This window comes from Anomaloglossus baeobatrachus, chromosome 6, assembly GCF_048569485.1.
Source record: "Anomaloglossus baeobatrachus isolate aAnoBae1 chromosome 6, aAnoBae1.hap1, whole genome shotgun sequence".
NCBI classification, from domain to species: Eukaryota; Metazoa; Chordata; class Amphibia; order Anura; family Aromobatidae; genus Anomaloglossus; species Anomaloglossus baeobatrachus.
The window spans coordinates 565,114,664-565,121,834 of NC_134358.1; positions in this window are offsets into that span (position 1 = coordinate 565,114,664).

Here is a 7,171-nt window from a genome sequence, read left to right on the forward strand (position 1 = left end):
ACGTCTTCTCCTCAGTAATGGCATCATTTTTACTTTTCCTTTTTTAGAGGTTTAGATTTTAAATTTGGAGATTGTTAGTGCTCGGCCTGTACTCCATTTTCACCAGTTCCATTGACATTGAATAGAGGAGAGGCCGAGCATGTGCACCTCCATTACAGTCAGGAGGGAGCTGTAGAGCCTCGTTCTGAGGGTTCCCAAGCCCCAATATTGGGATCTCTGGGGGTGCCAGTAGCTAGATCTCTAGTGATCAGCAATTACGCCCCATGAATAGGGAATAATTCGTTTTCTTGGGAAAATAAGCCTTTTCACTGGTGAAGGATATATAATGAGGTGAAATAAGTATTGAACATGTCACCAGTTTTCTAAGTAAATATATTTCCAAACGTGCTATTGACATTAATTTCTCACCAGATATCGGTAACAACCCATCCAATCCACACAGGCAAAAAAATCAAACCATAGGTGTCCATAAATTAAGTTATGTGTAATAATGAGAAATGACAGGGAAAATTATTGAACACGTTACTGAAATGTAATTAATGCTTCATACAAGACTTTGTTGTTGATGAAGCCTTCAGACGCCTCCTGTATGGAGACACTGGTCGCCTGCATTGCTCAGGTGGATTTTGGCCCATTCTTCTGCACACACTCCTCACATCCTGTATGGAGACACTGGTCGCCTGCATTGCTCAGGTGGATTTTGGCCCATTCTTCCGCACACACTCCTCACATCCTGTATGGAGACACTAGTCGCCTGCATTGCTCAGGTGGATTTTGGTCCATTCCTCCGCACACACTCCTCACATCCTGTATGGAGACACTAGTCGCCTGCATTGCTCAGGTGGGTTTTGGCCCATTCTTCCGCACACACTCCTCACATCCTGTATGGAGACACTGGTCGCCTGCATTGCTCAGGTGGATTTTGGTCCATTCTTCCGCACACACTCCTCACATCCTGTAAGGAGACACTAGTCGCCTGCATTGCTCAGGTGGATTTTGGCCCATTCTTCTGCACACACTCCTCACATCCTGTATGGAGACACTAGTCACCTGCATTGCTCAGGTGGATTTTGGCCCATTCTTCCGCACACACTCCTCACATCCTGTATGGAGACACTAGTCGCCTGCATTGCTCAGGTGGATTTTGGTCCATTCCTCCGCACACACTCCTCACATCCTGTATGGAGACACTAGTCGCCTGCATTGCTCAGGTGGGTTTTGGCCCATTCTTCCGCACACACTCCTCACATCCTGTATGGAGACACTGGTCGCCTGCATTGCTCAGGTGGATTTTGGTCCATTCTTCCGCACACACTCCTCACATCCTGTATGGAGACACTAGTCGCCTGCATTGCTCAGGTGGATTTTGGCCCATTCTTCCGCACACACTCCTCACATCCTGTATGGAGACACTGGTCGCCTGCATTGCTCAGGTGGATTTTGGCCCATTCTTCTGCACACACTCCTCACATCCTGTATGGAGACACTAGTCGCCTGCATTGCTCAGGTGGATTTTGGCCCATTCTTCCGCACACACTCCTCACATCCTGTATGGAGACACTAGTCGCCTGCATTGCTCAGGTGGATTTTGGCCCATTCTTCCGCACACACTCCTCACATCCTGTATGGAGACACTGGTCGCCTGCATTGCTCAGGTGGATTTTGGCCCATTCTTCCGCACACACTCCTCACATCCTGTATGGAGACACTAGTCGCCTGCATTGCTCAGGTGGATTTTGGCCCATTCTTCCGCACACACTCCTCACATCCTGTATGGAGACACTAGTCGCCTGCATTGCTCAGGTGGATTTTGGCCCATTCTTCCGCACACACTCCTCACATCCTGTATGGAGACACTAGTCGCCTGCATTGCTCAGGTGGATTTTGGCCCATTCTTCCGCACACACTCCTCACATCCTGTATGGAGACACTGGTCGCCTGCATTGCTCAGGTGGATTTTGGCCCATTCTTCCGCACACACTCCTCACATCCTGTATGGAGACACTAGTCACCTGCATTGCTCAGGTGGATTTTGGCCCATTCTTCCGCACACACTCCTCACATCCTGTATGGAGACACTAGTCGCCTGCATTGCTCAGGTGGATTTTGGCCCATTCTTCCGCACACACTCCTCACATCCTGTATGGAGACACTAGTCGCCTCCATTGCTCAGGTGGATTTTGTCCATTCTTCCGCACACACTCCTCACATCCTGTATGGAGACACGAGTCGCATGCATTGCTCAGGTGGATTTTGTCCCATTCTTCCTCCGCACACACACTCCTCACATCCTGTATGGAGACACAGGTCGCCTGCATTGCTCAGGTGGATTTTGGCCCATTCTTCCGCACACACTCCTCACATCCTGTATGGAGACACTAGTCGCCTGCATTGCTCAGGTGGATTTTGGTCCATTCCTCCGCACACACTCCTCACATCCTGTATGGAGACACTAGTCGCCTGCATTGCTCAGGTGGGTTTTGGCCCATTCTTCCGCACACACTCCTCACATCCTGTATGGAGACACTGGTCGCCTGCATTGCTCAGGTGGATTTTGGTCCATTCTTCCGCACACACTCCTCACATCCTGTATGGAGACACTAGTCGCCTGCATTGCTCAGGTGGATTTTGGCCCATTCTTCCGCACACACTCCTCACATCCTGTATGGAGACACTGGTCGCCTGCATTGCTCAGGTGGATTTTGGCCCATTCTTCTGCACACACTCCTCACATCCTGTATGGAGACACTAGTCGCCTGCATTGCTCAGGTGGATTTTGGCCCATTCTTCCGCACACACTCCTCACATCCTGTATGGAGACACTAGTCGCCTGCATTGCTCAGGTGGATTTTGGCCCATTCTTCCGCACACACTCCTCACATCCTGTATGGAGACACTGGTCGCCTGCATTGCTCAGGTGGATTTTGGCCCATTCTTCCGCACACACTCCTCACATCCTGTATGGAGACACTAGTCGCCTGCATTGCTCAGGTGGATTTTGGCCCATTCTTCCGCACACACTCCTCACATCCTGTATGGAGACACTAGTCGCCTGCATTGCTCAGGTGGATTTTGGCCCATTCTTCCGCACACACTCCTCACATCCTGTATGGAGACACTAGTCGCCTGCATTGCTCAGGTGGATTTTGGCCCATTCTTCCGCACACACTCCTCACATCCTGTATGGAGACACTGGTCGCCTGCATTGCTCAGGTGGATTTTGGCCCATTCTTCCGCACACACTCCTCACATCCTGTATGGAGACACTAGTCACCTGCATTGCTCAGGTGGATTTTGGCCCATTCTTCCGCACACACTCCTCACATCCTGTATGGAGACACTAGTCGCCTGCATTGCTCAGGTGGATTTTGGCCCATTCTTCCGCACACACTCCTCACATCCTGTATGGAGACACTAGTCGCCTCCATTGCTCAGGTGGATTTTGTCCATTCTTCCGCACACACTCCTCACATCCTGTATGGAGACACGAGTCGCATGCATTGCTCAGGTGGATTTTGTCCCATTCTTCCTCCGCACACACACTCCTCACATCCTGTATGGAGACACTGGTCGCCTGCATTGCTCAGGTGGATTTTGGCCCATTCTTCCGCACACACTCCTCACATCCTGTATGGAGACACTAGTCGCATGCATTGCTCAGGTGGATTTTGTCCCATTCTTCCGCACACACTCCTCACATCCTGTATGGAGACACTAGTCGCCTGCATTGCTCGGGTGGATTTTGGTCCATTCTTCCGCACACACTCCTCACATCCTGTATGGAGACACTAGTGGCCTGCATTGCTCAGGTGGATTTTGGCCCATTCTTCCGCACACACTCCTCACATCCTGTATGGAGACACTGGTCGCCTGCATTGCTCAGGTGGATTTGGCCCATTCTTCCGCACACACTCCTTACATCCTGTATGGAGACACTAGTCGCCTGCATTGCTCAGGTGGATTTTGGCCCATTCTTCCGCACACACACTCTTCACATCCTGTATGGAGACACTAGTCGCCTGCATTGTTCAGGTGGATTTTGGCCCATTCCTCCGCACACACTCCTCACATCCTGTATGGAGACACTAGTCGCCTGCATTGCTCAGGTGGATTTTGGCCCATTCCTCCACACACTCTCCTCACATTCTGTATGGAGACACTAGTCGCCTGCATTGCTCAGGTGGGATTTTGGCCCATTCTTCCGCACACTCCTCACATCCTGTATGGAGACACTAGTCTCCTGCATTGTTCAGGTGGATTTTGGCCCATTCCTCCACACACTCTCCTCACATCCTGCAGGTCCCGGCTCCTTCTGAGAGCTCTGAGCTTTAGTTCCTTCCAGACGTTTTCTATTGGATTCAGCTCAGGTGATCGGCTCGGCCATTCTAGCAGATTTATTTTCTTTCTATGAAACCAGTTGGTAGTTTCCTTGGCCGTGTGTTTGTTTATCCACCTTCATTTCATGTACATCATCCTGGTAGATGCAGCAGATTTTTATCAGGAATGTCTCTGTACATTTGTCCATTCATCCTCCCTTTAATTACATGACATTTGCTAGGGAAAATCAGCCGCACACCATGATGTTCCCACCTCCACACTTCACTGTTGTTGGTGTTTTTAGTATGATTTGCCTTTTGATCTCCAAACATGGTGTGTATTATGGCCTCCAAAGACTTCCATTTTGGTCTCCTCTGACCAGACTGTATTCTCCAGTATTTCACAGACTTCTTTAAATGTTGCTGAACAAATTTTAAACTCTCTTGAACCTGCTTTATGTTCAACAATGGAGTCTTGTGTGGTGAGTGTGCATACAGGAGCGTGCATACAGAAGCGTGCATACAGGAGCGTGCATACAGAAGCGTGCATACAGGAGCGTGCATACAGGAGCGTGCATACAGGAGCGTGCATACAGGAGCGTGCATACAGGAGTGTGCATACAGGAGCGTGCATACAGAAGCGTGCATACAGGAGCGTGCATACAGAAGCGTGCATACAGAAGCGTGCATACAGGAGCGTGCATACAGGAGCGTGCATACAGGAGCGTGCATACAGGAGCGTGCATACAGAAGCGTGCATACAGGAGTGTGCATACAGGAGTGTGCATACAGGAGTGTGCATACAGGAGTGTGCATACAGGAGCGTGCATACAGGAGCGTGCATACAGGAGCGTGCATACAGGAGCGTGCATACAGGAGCGTGCATACCGGAGCGTGCATACAGAAGCGTGCATACAGAAGCGTGCATACAAAAGCGTGCATACAGGAGCGTACATACAGAAGCGTGCATACAGGAGCGTGCATACAGGAGTGTGCATACAGGAGCATGCATACAGAAGCGTGCATACAGGAGCGTGCATACAGGAGCGTGCATACAGGAGCGTGCATACAGGAGCGTACATACAGAAGCGTGCATACAGCAGCGTGCATACAGGAGCGTGCATACAGCAGCCGCCATGGAGCGGGAGTTCATTACTTATTTACTTATTGTTTTCCAGGAAACAATTGTACCTGTTGTTTCCAGTTCTTTCTGTAGCTTTCGACAGGTTGTTATTGGCTCTTGGACAACTCTTCTAATAATTCTTTTCACTCATGTGTCTGAAATCTTGCAGGGAACACCTGGTTGTGGCCGGTTTATGGTGAAATGATGTCCGTTCCACTTATGAATTATGGCCCCAACAGTCACTGGAGCCTTCAGTAGTTTACAAATTCTTCTGTAACCAAAGTCATCAGCATGTTTTGCAGCAATAAGGTTGCGATGGCCGTGAGACAGCTCACTGGTTTTACCCATCATGAGATGTTTCTTGTGTTACACCTTGGTAATGAGACACCTTTTTCAGGTATATCAGTTGAACCAGCTGATATTATTTTTCACTAAATGGCACTATTGCTTTCTAATTACTGATAGATATCAGTTTTTTCCACCTCTCTTTCTTGATGTGTTCAATACTTTTTCCGTGTCTTTTCTCATTATTACACGTAACTTAATTTATGGAGAACTATGGTTTGATTTCTTTGCCTGTGTGGACTGGATGGGTTATTACTGACATCTGGTGAGAATTTCATGTCAATAGCGTGAATATATATATATATATATATATATATATATATTTAGAAATATATTTATATAGAAAATGGGTGACGTGTTCAATACTTATTTCACCCACTGTATTTACCACTAATGGTGCCAGTTATTCGGCATCTTATAGGGGACATATGTGGTGAGGAATGAGGCACATATATTGGGCAGTTCTGATAACAAGAGCTGGTTTTTATATTCTAGGATAAGACCAATGGATTTAGAGATTGTTCCACATCATGAACTGGATGCCATGTAAGTGTATGAGCGGAGCGTTGCTGACCTCTCACGGCCACTGCCCGGGGTGCGGGGAACAGGTTACACCTTCCAACCTTTATAATCTGTCCCCCCAATCTACAAATAATGGGCACCCCCAATAGTGGTCAGAAAAAAAATCCGATTTATTACCAGAGTATAGACTTTATGTTTTATGTCATATAGCAAAGAAGAAAAGCCAAAAGAAGAGGAGGAGCGGGAAAGCGTGGAAAAGGAGGGAGAAGAGAAGAAAGGTGTGGAGGAGGAGGAAGGTGTGAAGAAGGGGGAAGAGGAGAAGGAAGGTGTGGAGGAGAAGGAAGAACAGAAGGAAGGTGTGAAGAAGGAAGAAGAGGAGAAGGAAAGTGTGGAGAAGGAGGAGGACGGTGTGAAGAAAGAGGAAGAACAGAAGGAAGGTGTGAAGAAGGAGCAGGAGGAGGTGAAGGTGCAGCACAAGGGAGCCACTGCAAAGTAAGTCTATGGAACAAATAGGGTTGAATTGACATTGCTGGAGTTCAGGGGGGGGGGACATACTTTTTTTTTGCAATGAGCTCCACCTTATTTAGTGTTTATATGACAAGAGACAGGACAATCTCAGTGTATAAGACGGACCCTGGGGGACATCCTCCAATCATTTCATATACTTGAATCTTTCCTATAGGACAAAACACTGGTGGTGGAGACCCAGAAGCCGACGTAAAAGTTTCAGTCTACCTACTGCTGCCACTAGGGGGAGCTCACTTCATAGGGATGTACACAGCTCCCACTAAGCCCTATAATAAATCTGTATGCACTGAGCTCCCCCTAGTGGCAGCAGACAGAATTTCAATATATAACTTTTTTT